Source organism: Cervus canadensis, chromosome 21 (assembly GCF_019320065.1).
Source record: "Cervus canadensis isolate Bull #8, Minnesota chromosome 21, ASM1932006v1, whole genome shotgun sequence".
In the NCBI taxonomy this organism is placed as follows: domain Eukaryota; kingdom Metazoa; phylum Chordata; class Mammalia; order Artiodactyla; family Cervidae; genus Cervus; species Cervus canadensis.
In genome coordinates, this window is record NC_057406.1 from 29,209,609 (window position 1) to 29,228,734 (window position 19,126).

Genomic DNA, 19,126 nt, shown 5'->3' on the forward strand with positions numbered 1-19,126 from the left:
TATGTATAGTAGTATGTTTATGTCATGCCCAGTCTCCCAATTTATCACTCATCCTCCTTTCCTCCTGGTAACCATAAGTTTGTTTTCTACATTTGTGACTCCATTTCTGTTTTATAAATAGGTTCATTTGTGCCATTTTTTTTAAGATCCCACATATAAGTGATATCATATGTGATATCAAATACATATCATATTTGTCTTTCTCTATTTGACTTACTTCACTATGATAATCTCTAGGTCTATCCAAGTTGCTGCAAATGACATTATTGCATTCCTTTTATGGCTGAGTAATATTTCACTATATGTATATGATATATGTAGCACATCTTCTCTACCCATTCCTCCTCAAGTCACATGGTGGCTTCCATGTCTTGGCTATTGTAAACAGTGCAGTGAACATTGAAGTGCATATACCTGTTAGTATTATAGGTTTCTCAGGTTATATGCCCAGGAGTAGGATTGCTGGATCATATGGTGGTCCTGTTTTTAGCTTCTTAAGGAATCTCTATGTTGTTCTTCATAATAGTTGTACCAGTTTACATTCCCACCAATGGTGTAGAAGGGTTCTTTTTTTCCCTCACCTTCTCCAGCTTTCATTGCTTGTGGACTTTCTGATGATGGCTGCTCTGACCTGTGTGAGGTAGAACCTCATTTGTTTTTATTTCCATTTTTATGATCATTAGTGATGGAGAGCATCTTTCATGTGCTTTTTGGCCATCTGTATGTCTTTTTTTGGAGAAATGTCTGTATAGATCTTCTGCCCATTTTTTTTTTTTTTTTTTGCCCATTTTTTAATTGGGTTGTTTGTTTTTTGACATAGAGTTGTATGAGCTGTTTGTGTATTTTGGAGATTAATCCCTTGTCAATCGCTTAGTTTGTAAATATTTTCTCCCATTCTGTGGGTTGTCTTTTTGCTTTGTTTACATTCAGTAGTTTCCTTTGCTGTGTAGAAGCTTTTAATTTTAATTAGGTTTCATTTGTTTACTTTTGTTTTTATTTTCACTACTCTAGGTGGTGGATCAACAAAAGATGTTGCTGTGGTTAATGTCTAAGTGTTCTGCCTATGTTTTCCTCTAACAGTGTTATAGTGTCCAGTCTTACATATAGGTCTTTGATCCATTTCAAGGTTATTTTTGTATATGGTTTGAGAGAGAGTTATAATTTCATTTTTTTACATGTAGCTGCCCAGGTTTCCTGGTACCACTTATTGAAGAGACTGTATTTTCTCCATTGTATATTCTTGCCTCCTTTGTCATAGATAGTTGTCATAGTTGACCATAAGTGTGTGAGTTTATTTCTGGACCTTCTATCCTTTTCCATTGTGCTCTATTTTTCTTTTTATGCCAGTGCCATACTATTTTGATGACTGTAGCCTTGTAGTATAGTCTGAAGTCAGGGAATCTGATTCCTAAAGCTGTGTTTTTCTTTCTTAGGATTGCCTTGACTATTAAGGGTCTTTTGTGTTCCCATTCCCTTGGTAAATTTCATTAATAAATTCATGGGTAAGTTTTCAGTCATTCTAAGCAATGTTTCAAAATGTCTCTTTCACTTGACCCTGGTAGAAAGGGTACTTGCCATTTTATTATTTTATGGTACAAAGTTAGTATTATTTTAATGATCATTTCTTGGTCACTAATCACTGAATAAGTTTTTGTAGCCTCAGTAATCTAACTTACACTTTAAAAATTCTGAGTTTTTGGAAGTGCTTTTTCACTTTAAATAAGGGACCCTTAATGGATCCTTATTTAAAAACTAACATAGCAGATGTCAGTTTTTACAGCATTTTACTATGCTTCCCTTTCAGTCTATTCTAAGATAAAAACTGTCAGGAACTTATAACTAATCTGGCAGCGTAAAATGAAATAATTATTTTATGACTTTGATCAATGGAAATAAACACCCTGGATAACTCAAGCTCATTTCCCACTTTTTCTTTAATAACATTGACAGAAAAGTTACAGTGGATTTTAGGTAATTGTCTCAATTTTGTTCCATGTGCCTGAGTAAACACAGCTAATGGGTCTGTTTTACGTAATGAAATGTTATGGGAAATTCAAAACACAACCTGGCAGGGATTTTCAGGGGTCATCTGGAGCATCTCACTTCCTCTAGGCAGACGTCTTGTAAATCTTCCTTTGGAAGAGAATGTCTTTGTTTAGGTTAAGATCTGTAGATGACACAAGTCTGAGTGATCTCATAAATATGAGTAAGTCTCAAAACAATATTCTAGAAATGAAGATGCTTTATCTGTACGAGAAAGATGATGTTGACAGGAATAAATAAACTGTGTATTTTACTTCAAATCTCAATTGCACCTGTAGAAGCTGTGGGACAGGAGTGGAGAGAAATAGCAAGATATAATGAAGAAAGATGGTGGCTAAATAAAATCTCATGCTGCAGCCATCTTCAGAGTATTAACTGATGTGCTGGTTCCTACCTGGCTGGAAGCAGCCACCTGTGCTCTCAGTCTGGTAGGGAAATGGATGATGGTCCACAGCTTCAGAGAAGGCAACTCCCCTGGGAGAACAAAAGTGCCATAAATTTAGCTTATATGTTCAAATGACACTATCTAATGGAGCATGAACTGGAGAACTAGTCTTTTCTTTTATGTTTTCTCTCCCTCTGTAAAAGATTATCTCAGCTACAGAGAAGGAGAAGAGTTCAGAGAAAAAAAAAATAAGGGCCAGTAGCAATGTGCAGACATATGAATGAAAGATTCTCTATGAATCCAGAGCATGATTTTTTAAAATGGTATGTTGTCTGTCCCTCTGGAAACTGAATATAATTGAGATTCTTTATTCTTGGGCTTCCCTGGTGGCTAAAGACGGTAAAGAGCATGCCTGCAATGCAGAAGGCTCAGATTTCATCCCTGGGTCAGGAAGATCCACTGGAGAAGGAAATGGCTCCAGTATTCCTTTCCTGGAGAATTCCATGAACAGAGGAGCCTGGGAAGTCCATGGGGCCACAAAGAATCTCTCATGTGAATGAGAGAATCCCCATGAAATCCAATAAAGTGAAAGTTGCTCAGTCGTGTCCGACTCTTTAACATTCAGAGGATGGTTTTTAAAAAAGTGGTACCTTGTCTGTCCCTTTGGAAATTAAGCAGAGTTGAGATTGTTTATTCTGATATTCTTACTGCTTATTAATTAGAAACCAAGTGGTATCATACCCCTCCTTCACCTAACATTTAGGAAGAATTTGGGAGATTGGCTAAATTCACCTTTGACTACAATTCCTCTAAGTTACGTGTTCTATCTACCCCACTCTCACTCTGGTGGGACCAGATAACTATTGATTTTAGTTCTGATCTTGTCCTAAATTAATGAATTCCGGACCTCCTGGATTTCTATGCTGCTGTCTGCATGAGGGCATCTGTGGAACAGGAGTAATCATGTGGCATGATTTCTTTCTGTTCTTTTAACCTTCCCTTCTTTTACGCTTCCCTTCACTTCTTTCCCTGCCTTTTACATCTCTTTACAACAACTCTAGATGAAGTTGTATGGTTATATCAGACTTGGCTGATGGCTGGGTTAATGAAAATAGGATGTTTTACATCTGGTTTTGCATCCCTCCAGATATGCTTTCACCCGTTATCCTCTGAGTCCTAGTTGCCTGCTGGATAGAGAGCTCCAACTGCCTTCCGATTTACCTCCTCCACTAATATTGCCACCTGTTTCAGCCTCTCTAAATGAGTTCTGGGCTTTGACACAGCCTCCATCAAGCCCACTAGAGTGCAAGTAATAGTGTTTTTGATACTTGAATATGACCTCACTGGACCCACCTGGCTCTGCTTCATCTGTCACTCTGCTGTGCTTAGTCACTCAATCATGTCCAACTCTTTGTGACCCTGTGGGCTGTAGCCCACTGGGCTCCTCTGTCCATAGGGATTCTCCAGGCAAGAATACTGGTGTGGGTTGCCATGCCCTCCTCCAGGGGATCTTCCCAACCCAGGGAACCCAGGTCTCCTGGGTTTTGCAGGCCGATTCTTTACCATCTGAGCAACCAGGGAAGCCCAAGAATACTGGAGTGGGTAGCCTATCCCTTCTCCAGAGGATCTTCCTGACCCAGAAATCAACCCAGGGTCTCTTGTATTGCAGGCAGATTCTTTACCAGCTGAGCTATCAGGGAAGCCCCACTTTCCAAATCAAATGAAACACATCAATGCTGAAAGTGGGATCTGGCTTCCCAGAGTGGCCATATACACAAGTAAGAGATGCAAAGGAGTGATGCTCCATAGAATGAATAGAACTTGGACCAGCACTGGACACAAAATTTAAAGGGTTATATAGAAGCTTTACACTTCCTTCAAATACATGACCCTCTTGTCACCCCCATCCTGTTCTGCAGATGAATTTTTACTTTTCACTTCACAGAGAAAATATGTTCATTGTTTTTCAATTTTTCAGATGTTTGCATACTCACCATTTGCACTTACAGTTTAGTATGTGAAGAATGGGAGCGCTCTCATTTGAGAACTCCTTCAGTTTTCTGCTATAAAATCTATAAACCTGGTTACATCTGTTTCCCTCCTTCCATATGTCCCTTGCATCTCATTGATGGTGACTGAGACTCATGGTCACCTTGGCTGCAAGGCAAGCTGGGAAACTGGGCATTTGGAAAAGTAAATGGGATTGTCCTGATTGTCTGAGACTTAATACATTGTTTCTCTGTGTGGAACCAGGGATTTGTTATCAAGGCAGTTTGTTTAGCTCTGTCTGTAGGTGGTAACCAAGAGGGAACTTGTGAAGGAGGACTTGCATCCTTATTCCATTTTAGCAGCATGCTCTAATCATAGTTATTATTCTACCAACCCTGGCACAGTACCTCCATATATTTCTCCAGTGTTAGAGAGACAGTATACTTAATGTTCCACAGCTTGCAAAATTGTAAAGCCTACAGAAGCAGTAAAAAAAAGAAAATCCAGCATATTTTGACTTTCTGTTGAGAAAGATAAATTTCTCAGCACATCTGCCGTCAACCTCTTCTTTCCTTATAGATGGGAAAACAGTTTCTTAGGAATTTCAGAGGTTGTTGCAGTTAGACTGTAAAGCAATTTTTAGATGATGATGTAATGAGGAAATTTTTAACACTTCCTCAATTTAGTCAATCCTTAAAATGCTATCTGTCTAGTATTTCCTCTGTAACAGCTGGTTCGGAACTAAGAATTATGAAATTGTAATTCAGATTGTGGTAGGATCTCCATAATGATTTTCTGTGTATTCCAGGAACCATGATGGCTTGGGTCTGTTGACCACAGTTATTTACACCATTTTTCTTCAGTTTGATAATCAGACTTAAAATTTACTCCTGGATCCAGTTTAGCTTGTATATTTCATTCTGAGATATAACTGAATACTTAACTGCAGGTCTAAAATCTTGAATGAGAATTACTCTGGAATAACCTGAATAAAGCTAGACTCTCATAATTCCAGTTTACAAAAGGTTTCACATTAAAAGGAAGCACAAATTATTTCCACAATCCTTAAAGAATAATGTCAGTCTTCAAAGCAGATTTCTTTGAGGGAGTAACATATTACATGAAGTCATTCTCCTTAGACACCAACACACCCCATCTTTCATTTTCACTCTTTTTAAGATTATTTTTTAAATTAATTAATTTATTTGAATTGGAAGAGAATTACTTTACAATATTATAATGGGTTTTGCCATACATCAACATGAATGGCTACAGGTATACTTGTGTCCCCCCCCATTCTGAATCCCCCCACCCTATCCCACTGTGTGTTGTCCTAGAACACCGGCTTTTGGTGCCCTGCTTCATGCATCAGACTTGCAGTGGTCATCTATTCTACATATGGTGATGTACATGTTTCAATGCTACTCTCTCAAATCACCCCACCTTTGCCTTCTCCCACTGAGTCTAAAAGTCTATTCTTTATATCTGTGTCTCCTTTGTTGCATGAACCAGGGAAAAAAATCTCTTTCTCCTTGCCTGTCAAGCAGATGTTCCTATTCATTTCTGCATTTTGCACATGAACTTAGACACAGGATTATAGTTCAGCTTCTACTGTACTGGGCTTCCCTTGTGGCTGGTAAAGAATCACTCTGCAATGTGGGAGACTTGGGTTCATTCCCTGGGTTGGGAAGATCCCTTGGAGAAGGGAAAGGGTACCAACTCCAGTATTCTGGCCTGGAGAATTCCATGGACTATATGGTCCAGGGGGTTGTAAAGAGTCAGACACGAGTAAGTGATTTTCACTTTCTACCGTTCTGAAGTTTTATTATCCTCCTGATAGTACCCTTGACCTTGCAAAGATGTCATTTTTCTCTCATTCTGAGTGAAATTATGTGAATAGACAACTCTTTGGCATTACCATCAACGAAATTTTCAACCTCACCGTAGAAACCACCAAGATACTGTTACTTTTGCACAGACAAAGTGGCACTCAGAGGGAGTAGACAGCTTCCATGCAAATGTCCAAAGGGGGAACTGCTAATGTAGGTTTGGAGATGGACCAGACACTGAGGTGGAGTTTGAGGTGCTGCCAATGAGTGAGCATTCATTCATTCATTCCCAGATTCACAGTCCCTTCCACTGTTACAGCCTTCCAATTTACAACTAGTGACACTTTTAACAATTGGGAGGCCACTTTGTGCCAGGAGCTGTGTGTTCCATCTGCCATCAGGACTTCTCATCATCAGCCAGATAAATGATCAGATCCCACATCCCATCTTATTGATCTTCAGTTCAGTTCAGTCACTCAATAGTGTCCTACTCTTTGCGACCCCATGGACTGCAGCACACCAGGCTTCACCATTTCTTGGAGATTGCTCAAACTCATGTCCATCAAGTTGGTCGTGCCATCCAACCATCTCATCCTCTGTCGTCCCCTTCTCCTCTTGCCTTCAATCTTTCCCAACATCAGGGTCTTTTCTAAGGAGTCAGTTCTTTGCATCAGGTGGCCAAAGTATTAGAGTTTCAGCTTCAGCATCAGTCCTTCCAATGAACACCCAGGACTGCTCTGCTTTAGGATCGACTGGTTGGATCTCCTTGCAGTCCAAGGGACTCTCAAGAGTCTTCTCCAATACCACATTTCAAAAGCATCAATTCTTTGGTGCTCAGCTTTCTTTATAGTCCAACTCTCACATCCATACAGGACTACTGGAAAAACCATAGCTTTGACTGTATGGGCCTTTCTTTGGCAAAGTAGTGTCTCTGCTTTTTAATATGCTGTCTAGGTTGGTCATAGCTTTTCTTCCAAGGAGGAAGCGTCTTTTAATTTCATGGCTGCAGTCACCATCTGCAGTGATTTGGGAGCCCCCCTCCCCCCCAAAAAAAAGTCTGTCACTGTTTCCATGGTTTCCCCATCTATTTGCCATGAAGTGTTGGGACCGGATGCCATGATCTTAGTTTTTTGAATGTTGAGTTTATTATTGATCTTATTGATTGCTTGTTGGACCACTACTAATACCAACGATCACATGTTGAGGTCTCTGGAAGCACACACTGAGATGGAGGTGAAAAGGCAATTTTTTAAATTAGGAATTAACCCCTGTGAAGGGGAAAAGGAAGAAGCTGAATTCGGCAGAGGAAGAAATTGCAAGGCAGAGCTGACACAATTTTATTAAATCTGCAGGGAGTGTTTGAGTGAGGCTAGCCCCTCAGAGTATCCTAGATCAGGATCAAATTAGCTGGCCTTTGTACTCCTACCTCATTTAGCAACCAGATGCAGCCTGTCCTCAAGAAAGGATTTACTGTTTGTAGATTTTTTGATGATGTAATTCTGAGCGGTGTGCAGTCCAAGGGACTCTCAAGTTTTCTCTAGCAATAATCCCACTACTGGGCAAATACCCTGAGAAAACCATAATTAGAAAAGACACATGTACCCCATGTTCTTTGCAGCAATGTTTATAATAGCTAGGACATGGAAGCAACCATGTCCATCCTATCCATCAACAGATGAATGGATAAAGAAGTTTTGGTACATATATACAACAGAATATTACTCAGCCATAAAAAAAGAACACGAGTCAATTCTAATAAGGTGGATGAACCTAGAGCCTATTATACAGAGTGAAGTAAGTCAGAAAGAGGAAAAGCAAATATCATATATTAACACATATATATAGAATCTAGAAATATGGTACTGATGAACCTATATACAGGGCAGCAGTGAAGACCCAGACATAGTGAATAGACTTGTGGACCCAGTAGGGGAAGGGGAGGGTGGGGTGAACGAAAGGAGTAGCATGGAAACATATACATTACCATATGTAAAATAGATAGCCAGTGGCAATTTGCTGTATGATGCAGGGAGCTCAAACCCAGTGCTGTGATAACCTAGAGGGGTGGGATGGGGTGGGAGATGGAAGGGAGCTTGAGGGAGGGGGTATATGGACATATGTATACTTATGGCTGATTCATGTTGATGTATGGCAGAAACCAACACAGTATTTAAAGCAATTATCCTGCAATTAAAAACAAATAAATTATATGAAAAAGAAAGGGGTGACTTTAGATGAGCAGACTCTCTTTAGCTATTGCCAATGAGGAGAGTACTGACAGCTTGTAGGGAGTATTTCATCATACTCCCAACTGGTCAGTAAGTTCTTCTTTGAAAGGTTCTGAAGGTGCATGCCTGCCTCTCCTGCGGCTGTGTGGGCAGAGAGAGGTTTCCATTGAGGAAAGAAAGAAAATGGAACTTTGATGTAGCTTGTGAAGATAGAACTTTTTTTTTTTTTCACAAGTTCAAAGTTCCAGAGAATAAAACCAAGGGTCTAGGAGAAGGAACAGAGTGGAAATCTGAGTTGGCAAAAAGGAAGGCCAACACACGAGGGGTGTTAGAACAGAAGAGAGGATAGCTAAACAGAGAGTTTACAGCTTGGAAGATGATGCAAAAAAGAGAAATAAGAAGCGTTGTCTGTCCCCACAGTCTTTAAGCCATCTGGCTTCACTGATTTTAACTGTGTCTTAAAGGAGGGTGTGGCAGCTATTCGTGGAGTTGCACCTTTAATTTCCTTCTGATCTGAAAAAGTCAGTGGCCCCATTGAGCAACGACAAATGAGCCATGATTCTTAGAAATGATATTAATTTTTTATTTTTATAATTTTAAAATTTATTTATTTATTAATTTTTGGCTGCACCAAATCTTCACTGCTGTACACAGGCTTTCTCTAATTGTGGCAAGCAAGGGCTCTTCTCTAGTTGCCATCATGGGTTTCTCATTGCAGTGACTTCTCTTGTTCCAGAGCACGGGTGCTTCAGTAGTTGGAGTACACAGGCTTAGTTGCCCCATAGCATGTATCATCTTCCAGAATCAGGAATGGAGCCCATATCCCCTGCATTGGCAGGTAGATGCTTAACCACTGGACCACCAGGGAAGTCCTGGTCTTGATCTTTAAACTCAGTACTAGATGCTAAGGTTCCTGTGTCCATTTTTAATGCTCTTAGCTGACTTGGAAAGACTTAAGTCTGAGACCTAACAGAGCCTGTCAGAGCTGATGGGATAATGTAGAAAAGGTTTGCATTCTCACATCCAAGATATGCCAGTTCTCTAGAGTCTTCATTTTAACACAGGGCTTAACATCTTTCAGGTCAGCAAGTTATTCATCAGAATTAAGAGAAATGAACAGGTGCACTTTTCTTTGTAGAAAAAAAGTTAATAATAAACCTGTTAGTATGTACTGCAAGCAGACCCTGAGACAGCTTGGATATTTGCTACACATCTTATAGCCTGAAAAAGTATTTTCCTTGCTTCTTTTAATTCTTAGGTTATCAAAGATTTAAGTACATATGCATGTACTTTTAAAATAGAGATGGTATACTACTCTACAAATTTCAATTTTCAGTTAACAATATAGTGTTTAGTGAAATACTTTTATAAAGGAAATGCAAGCTGTGGATGGCTTTATTTTCTCTTATGTACATTGGTATTGAGTTTGCTGTTTGACAAGTGAATCTGCACAAATGGTTTAAATGTTTACATTACATGCTTACTATTAATCTAAAAGAATGTTTTTTGAACTGTGTGGACTTGGTTTGAAACCCAGTAACTTTATGAGAGTTGGCAGCCATGACCTGGCCACATGAATTGGGTACCTAGATTCTACCCATGTTGGGGAAAACACACCACTTAGGAATATAGAGGGAGGGAATAGGGCAGTGGTCCTTTTAATATTTCATTTTATTAGTAGTAGTATTATATGACATAAGAAGAAAATTCAATTTTTAAAAAATTAACCCAAAGTGGGACTTCCTGGTGGTCCAGTGGCTATGATTCTAAGCTCCCAATGCAGGGGTCCAGTTCGATCCCTGATCAGGGAACTAGAACCTACAAGCCATAACTAAGAATTCACAGGTCGCAACTAAAGATCCCAGATGATGCAACTAAGAGGCAGTGCAGCCAAATAAATAAAATAAATATTAATAAATAAATTAATTAACCTAAAGAGTGAGCTTTAATCATGACTTCCACTTTTAATACCCATTCCATGATTCTTTTACCCTCAGGAAGTACTTCCAGGTAGCTGTCCTACCATTCATTCATAGTCCAGTTTACCTTTTTCTTTTTTCTTAAATGTACAAATTCACTTCCTTACATGTCTACTTCTTTAAGTTCAGGACTTTTTTCACTTTTCAGGGCTTAGAAGCAAAATAATGTGTTTAAACATATGTTGGAACTCCGCAAATGTTTTTATAAATAAAAATAACTTTTTATAAGTGACTTGTTATTTTTTATAAATAACTTAAAAATAAAGATAGTTCAGAAATACTAGAATTTACAGTGGACTAGAAACTAAGTGACTCATTTTTATATGTTTAAATATTTTGCAGAATTATATTTTATATTGATTTTCCTTAGGCTTCTACATCTTTATTATAGTTCTACCATTTATTCACATGCTAGGTGCCTCATGGATATTACAACTCATACCCTCTTTTTCAATTAAACTGAGCCATTTTTTTTCTCCCTCAAGTAGTTTTATAGACTTGGAAAACTAAATATTATGTGTTAATCAATAAATGTTCTATATAGGATATTATTTTATCATGGAAGCAAAGTTCACTAAGACATAATATATGATATTGTCAACTTGACTCTAAATCAAACTAGTCAAGTTTAAGCATCTAAAATCTTTTGGAGATATATGCTTTGTGAAAACACATGCCCTCAACATTAACAGTCAATGGATTTAGAATTTAGATCCAGCTCCTAGACTGAAAATAGATAATCAAAAATATTCTTTTATTGATTAATTTTAATAGTTTTACTGAAGTATAGTTGATATACAATAAATATAAACTGCATACACATACAATTTGGTGAGTTTTGATATGAATATATTGATTTGGCCAAAAAGTTCATTCAGGTTTTTCTGTACCATTTTGTGGAAAACTCCAAACAAAATTTTTGGCCAACCCAGTATATATGAAACCATTGGTCATACCCAGAGTTTCCTCCTGCCCCTTGGAAAGCCATCCTATCTGTCCCTCCCATGCCTTCTTCCCAGGCAGACACTTCTTTGCTTTCTGTCACTGTTGATTAGTTTTGATTTTCTACAGTTCTGTTTAATAGAATCTTGCAGTATGTACTTTCTTTTAGGTCTGTCACTCAGAATGATTTTGAGATGCTTGCATGTTTCTTCATGTTTAATTTGTACATTTCTTCTTACTGCTGAGTTTCATTCCATTGTATGGATAGACTGCTATTTTATTTATTTTTTTTTAAATCCATTTACCTCTTTATGGGCCATTTCCAGTCTGGGGATATTACAAATAATGTTGCTATGAACATTCACATGCAAGTCTATGCATGGAAGCTTACTTTCTTTTCTCTTGAGTACATACCTGGGATTTGGATGACTGCATCATATGCTGTGTATTTATGAACTTTTAAAGAAACCACTAAACCATTTTTCAAAGTAGTTGTACCGTTTTACATTTCCCCCCATCTGTGTGTGAGGTCTAGTCCCTTCATATTTTCATCAACACTTGATATGCTTGGTTTATTAATTATTTCCCTCATGACGATGAGCATCATTTCATGTGCTTTTATACACTGTGTTACATTTCTATGGCTGCTATAATAAATTATCACAAGCTCATTGGCTTGAAATAACAGAAAGTTCTTCTCTTGCAGTTCTGGAGGCTAGATATCTGAAATCAGTTTTACTAAATTAAAATCAAGGTTTTAGCAGAAATTCTAGGGGAGAATACAATTTCTTGCCCTTTCCAGCATCTAGAGATGAATACCATGAATTCGTTGGCTCATGGTCCCTTCCTGCATCTTCAAAGCCATGACACAACATCTTCTCTCTCTGACTCTGCTTCCCTCTGCTTCTGTCACATGGCCTTCTTCTTGTCTGTGGTCAAAGCCATCAGCTTTCCTCTGATATGGCACACCTGATTGAATTTAGGGCCCACCCAGATAAACCAGGATAATCTCCGCATCTCAAGAATCTTAATTTACTCACATTTACAAAGTCTTTTTTTTCTCCCCAACTAGTGGTCAGGAATCCACTAGTGGATTGATTGGCTCAGTGGTAATGAGTCCACCTGCCAATGCAGGAGATAGGGGTTCAACACTGGGTCTGGAAGATCTTTTGGAGAAGGAAATGGAAACCTGCTTCAGTAATCTTGCCTGGGAATCCCCATGGACAGAGAAGCCTGGTGGGCTATAGTCTGTAGCATCGCAAAGGGTTGGACATGACTGAGTGACTGAGCACACACAAGAAAACACCCACAGATTCCAGAGATTAGGACAGGGATAAATTTGTGGAAGCCATTATTCAGCATACCATGCCACTCTTTAGTTCTTCTTTGGTGTCTTATGTGTTCAGATTTTTAGCCTACTTTTTAAAATTTGAAAATCTTTTCTCCCAATGTGGTTATGTGGCTTGTGATTTTATTGATCCTAAAAGTGTCTTTTGAGGAACAGAGGTACCTAATTTTAAGTCTAGTTTATATACATATATGTTTTTTTGGTATCCTAAGAAACCTTTGAAAATCCAAGGACACATAGATTTTCTTCTATGCTTTCTTCCATAAATTTTATAGTATTGGGTTTTGCATTGAAGTCTATGACCCAGTGTGTTGTGTTAATTTTTTTATATGGCACCCCGTTCAGTTTAGTTCAGTTGCTCAATCATGTCCGACTCTTTGTGATCCCATGAATCACAGCACGCCAGGCCGCTCTGTCTGTCACCAACTCCCGGAGCTTACTCATACTCATGTCCATTGAGTCGGCGATGCCACCCAACCATCTCATCCTCTGTCATCCCCTTCTCCTCCTGCCCCCAATCTTTCCCAGCATCAGGGTCTTTTCCAATGAGTCAGTTCTTCACATCAGGTGGCCAAAGTATTGGAGTTTCAGCTTCAGCATCAGTCCTTCCAATGAATATTCAGGACTGATTTCCTTTAGGAAGGACTGGTTGAGTCTCCTTGCAGTCCAAGGGACTCTCAAGAGTCTTCTCCACACCACAATTCAAAAGCATCAATTCTTTGGCACTCAGCTTTCTTTATAGTCCAACTCTCACATCCATACATGACTACTGGAAAAACCATAGCTTTGACTAGATGGACTTTTGCTGGCAAAGTAATGTCTCTGCTTTTTAATATGCTGTATATGGCACTAGACAGGATCTAAGTCCATCTTTTTGCATGTGGATTTCTAAATGTTTAATCACCATTTGTTGAAAAGCCTATCCTTTCTGCATTGAATTGCCTTTGCTTCTTTGTCAAAAAACATTTATATAAGTGTGGGTCTATTTCTGGACCATCTGTCCTATTTCATTCATATACTTGTCTTTCTTGATGCCAGTGCCACAGCGTCTTAGATTACCATAACTTTATAATAAGTTTTGAAATCAAGTAGCTTAAGTCCTTCAGGTTTGTTCTTTTTGAAATAGTTTTGACTATTTAATGTCCTTTGTATTTCCATGTGAGTTTTATAGTGTCTAGCAAAAAATATAACACAAGGAAAATCCAGTTGAGATTTTGACATGATTGCATGGAATTACCCATGGGCAAAATATACTAGGGCTTCTTTACATTAACTCAGAAATATTTTTTTAGTTTTAAGAGTCCAGACATTCATTTACTCCTGTGTATTCTTTATCTGTACCAAATACCATTAAAGAAAGTAGGTCATGGGAATGAATACCCATCCTAGTATTCTTGCCTAGAGAATTCCATGGACAGAGTAGCCTGGCAAGCTATATAGTCCATGGGGTCACAAAGAGTCAGACATGATGAGTGAATATTTTCACCAGTATAAAAACCTTAAACATTTTAAAATATTTCCCTGAAAATATGTTGTATCTTGTTGAAAGACATTGGCTTTCTTTTTTGGAGGTTATTTCTATGGTTTAAAATATATATCTAGCAATATGGTCCTTTCCTAGGAGTAACCATTTTCATATCCTTGATTTCTGCAGCATTTTACACAGTCCATTTCTTATGAGAATCTCAACACAAAAATACACATTTCTAATTTATCTTTCTATCATGTGTATGATAAAGTTAGAGAACCTGGCAGTTAAATAATTTAACAACTGTTCCAGTTCATCAACAAAGTACAGAAGTATGATACTTATTTCTTTGAATTACAGGACCCCTGATTATATTCCAGCAAATTTGCTTTCATTTCCCTCCCATTTTTAAGAGCCATGAAATAGGGCTTTTATTGATATTCTATATAATGTGGTCATTATATAAAATACAACAAGATTTCTAAATAATGTATCAATATTATGTTTAAAGTATAATTGCCAAAGGCATGGGAGTTAGGGCTTCCCAGATGCTGCTAGTGGTGAAGAATCCACCTGCCAATGTAGTAGACATAAGTTCCATCCCTGGGCCAAGAAGATTGCCTGGAGTAGCAAATGGCACCCCACTCCAGAATTCTTGCCTGGAAAATTCCAGGGGCAGAGAAGTCTGGCAGGCTACTGTCCATGGATGGGGCCACAAAGAGTCAAACAGACTGATTGAGCACACACACATACAAACAGGAGCTAAACATGAATGTCTTTGTGGTCCAAAGTGTGTTCTATTTGCATTCCATCACTGTAATAAGTGAAAATCATTTCTATATCTGTTTTTCAGTTCAAGCAGCATAAAGTAAAATTTTTCTTCTCATTGATACTCAGAGGTTAATACACAAAAAGCCTATAAAAATCACTATGTTACTTATCAAAGAGCAAAGCTCAAGATTATAGCCCTGTGAACTAGTAGGTGGTTTTAAAGGGAATGATATAAGTTGTATAACCACCCTTCTAATTGTTTTATTACAATGTTAGTTTTTTTCCAGAGAAATAAGATAAGCGAAATGGATACTGTCTAGTGGCTAATTGTGTAAACTAGTTAAATGGGTTACATTTCAACAAATATTTGTACATTCAGCTACTTTAGAAATAGTTTTGGCAGTTAAACAGTATGTTTCAATATGCCTGTAGTTTCAAATATTCAGCCATAATGCATTTGGAAAGGATTAAATTCTCATTAGAAATGCTATTTTATAGATTTCTATTTATAAAGTTCGAGGTAAATAGAATTTTAGGCTGTAGCACCTTCTGATGATTTTTAAAGTAATGTCAATTTCATCTTTAATGCAGAAAACAACTGTCACTGTGAGTTGACTAAGCTTTTTGTTGTCAAAAATTATTACTATTTTTATACCACCTTGGTATGCCAGTAAATATTTTTGACTTCATTATCATGCCCAGGGCTTTATAATATCACTTAATACAGGATGAAAATATTTGTCCACTTTTGGTTTGGATGTTTGTGAACATGAATGATTGTGGGGAATCAAATGTAGTTGTTAAAAAGGGTTTTCACTGATGAATAATAAAATCCCTCAGAGGTATGGGTACATGTATTTTTAATAGGTACATTTATTTAATTACCATCAGCCATTTGTAGTACGTTCCAATCGGTCCCTATTAACTGACTTAAAAAAATAGTTACTAAGCCAAGGCTTCTCAGACCTTCTGAGCAAGACTGACTTCTGTTTAAATAGAAATTCAAATTTATAAAGTATTTAAAAAATACTAAATTATGTTTTCAGCATGCAGCTTATTTTGGAGCTAAGGGCTGACTAACTTGGATGGTTTTTTAGGTTGCTTTTTACTAAGTTAGAAGTAAGTATTTTAAATATATGGCAAAAACCTACCTCTAAAGGACCTAAATGACCTATTATAAAACAAGCTTATTTTTAATAATTAGACACTGCATTTGTTTACATGTATATTCCAGAGTGCCTCTGAAAAATTCAATCCCCACATTTTTACTTTCCTAGAAACAGTGATGGACTTGTTCTAACTAGCTTTACTTGAGTTTCTTTCTCAGTTGCTTTCAGGGCAAATGGCTTGAATCACCGTGTTGTTCCAGTTGATAGTATATGATGATTTAACCCTCAGAATGCTGGTGCTGTGTACTTTGGCATTAATCCAAGTCACCATGAGATACGCATAGGGCATACTTTGTCTTTGCTGAAATCATGAAAACACTGCAATTTCAGAGTATGTGCTACCTGCTCCAAAATAATAAACTCCTACTGCTGCTTTCATTCATGAGTCCATAAAGAGCTCCCCGTGGTTCCCTTAAAACTAAATCAGGAATGTGTTTTTTCAGTGGATATTCATTTCAGTGGGTATCATATTAATGAGTGGATTTCGGGTGCTGTTGTTATTCATTTTAGAAGTAGATTTTCACAGGAAACTAGCTGCATTTCAAAATTTAGCTCTAGTTTCTCGTAGATAATTCTTCCTGACTCTATATTTTCTTTGAGTAGGTAAAAACTGAACACACAATTATTTGTACTCAAAGTTGCTAACTAGAGTTTCAAGCCAAGAGCTTCTAGAGTCAGCCTCTTTTGTTAGCATTTGCAGCAAAATTACATGAAAAGTTAATTTTAAGATCAGCTATGTTTAGAAGTACCTTGAAAAGAAATCCTACGGCTACATTTCCAACTATCAGGCTTAAATCAAAGGACTTGCTTTGCTGGAGGAGTCCTGAGAGATAAGGATGCATGAAGTCTCAGTGGTAAATCAGTTTAACATAAATAAGGTTTCAAAATGTTTAAATTCAGTGTGACTGACTTTTTCAGTCTACAGAATACCAAATAGTCTGCTTAACAAGTGATTTCATGTTTTTTCTCCAGTGTTTTAGTATCAAGACAACCAGAGAATCAGAATCATTACTTCTGAAATTTAGAAAATTGAATTGAATAGATATTAGAAATGAGAACAAAAAGAGATAAGTATTTCTTATTTTCCTAAAGCTTTAAGAATTTATTTAAGCAAAAATTGATTCAAATCAGGCAGCACCAAACCAGAGTGATTAGAAGAGCTAGTGAGATAAGTATTTCCAATTCTATTTTGAATTATTTATACATACTCGAGAATATCTTTAATTCCCATAATATCTGATATACTTTGGATGTTACATTTTAGCATTAATCTGTCCTAAGTTCATTTTGGCATATGTAGGTATTTGTGCATGTGTGGCATGTATATGTATATTGTGTGTGCCTATATATATGTGTATATATGAAATTTAACATTAACGTGTCTTGGTTGATCATTCTGAAAATCAATTCAGAAAACTTAGTTTTCTAAAAATTTAATTAAATTTATTTTCTATTTTTATTGTGGTGTAGTTGACATATAATATTATGTATTTGAAACATAGTGATTTGACATTTATATACATTATTAATTAATCACTATGATTATTCATCACCATACAAAGTTATTACAATATTATTGACTATATTTCCTCTGCTGTACATTACATGCCTATGACTTGTTTTTTTTTTAACAAAGTTTGTACTTCTTAATCCCCTTCACCTATTTTGCCCATACCGCTCCTTCTGTCAACTCCCTGTTTGTTCTTTGTATCTGTGAGTCTGTTTCTGTTTTGTTTCAATTTTGTTTTTTAGAGTCCTTTTATAAGTGAAATTATATGTATTTGTCTTTGTCTGTCTCACTTATTTTACTTAGCATAATACTCTATAGATCCATCCATGTTGTCATTAATGACATAATTTTATTCTTTTTTATGGTAAGTAATATTTCATTATGCATCTTAATCTGTTCCTCTGTTGATAGACACTTAGGCTGCTTCCACGTTTTGGCTATTATATATAATGCTGCATTATCACTGGGGTACATGTATCTTTTTGAATTAGTGTTTTCATTTTGTTTTGGGAGTTTTTCTGGAGTAAATATCCTGAAGTAAATTTACTGGATCATATTAGTAGTTCTATTTTTAATTTTTTGAGAAATCTGCATTCTGTTTTTCATTGTGTCTCCACAAGTTTACATTCTGACTAACAGTGTACAAGGGATCCCTTTTCTCCATATCCTCACCAACATTTCTTTGTCTTTTTGATAACAGCTGAAGGTGTGAGGTGATATCTCACTGGGTTTTGACTTGCATTTCCCTGGTGATTAGTGATGTTAAGCATCTTTTCATGGGCCCATTGGCCATCTGTATGGCTTCCCTGGATTCCTCTCTGATTCTTGGACCTGAATTTTGCTTTATTTCCTTCCCCAAGTTAGGGAAGTTTTCAGTTATTATCATTTTTTTTTCAAATAAGTTCTCTGCTCCCTCCTCTCTCTCTTCTCCTTCTGAGACTCTATCATTTGAATATATCTTGATGTTATCTCTGAAATCCTTTAAACTATTCTTTTTTAAAAATTCTTTTTTTTCTTTTTGTTATTTCTATTGGGTGATTTCTACTACCCTGTCCTCCAGATTGTTGATTCGTTCTCCTGCATCCTCTAGTCTGCTGTTGATCCCTCTAGTTTATTTTCATTTCAGTTTTTGTATTCTTCACTTCTGATTGCTTCATTTTAAAACTTTCTCTTTGTTGAAGTTCTCACAGAGTTAATCCATTCTTCTCCCAGTTTTGCTTAGTGTCCTAATCACTCTTTGAGCTCTTTATTTGATAAATGCTTATCTTTCATTTTATTTCTGAGGTTTTGTCTGTTCTTTTGTTGGAAAAGTTTTCTTTCATCTCCTTATTTGCCTAATTCTCTGTGTTTGTATCTGTGTGCTGGATATACTGGGCTTCCCTGGTTACTCAGATGGTAAAGAATCCTTCTGCCAATGCAGGAGACCCAGGTTCAATCCCTGGATCAGGAAGATCCCCTGGAGAAG

General features: G+C 37.1%; 1 long non-coding RNA gene across 1 annotated transcript in view; it reads right to left on the minus strand.

Moving 5' to 3' along the window:
• Positions 1 to 1,976: 1,976 nt before the first annotated feature.
• LOC122423789 overlaps positions 1,977 to 19,126 on the minus strand; it is a 119,602-nt gene continuing 102,452 nt past the window's right edge. Inside the window, exon 3 of the long non-coding RNA XR_006264220.1 lies at positions 1,977 to 2,517. This is a non-coding gene — a long non-coding RNA (uncharacterized LOC122423789). The remainder of the gene's footprint in view (positions 2,518 to 19,126) is intronic.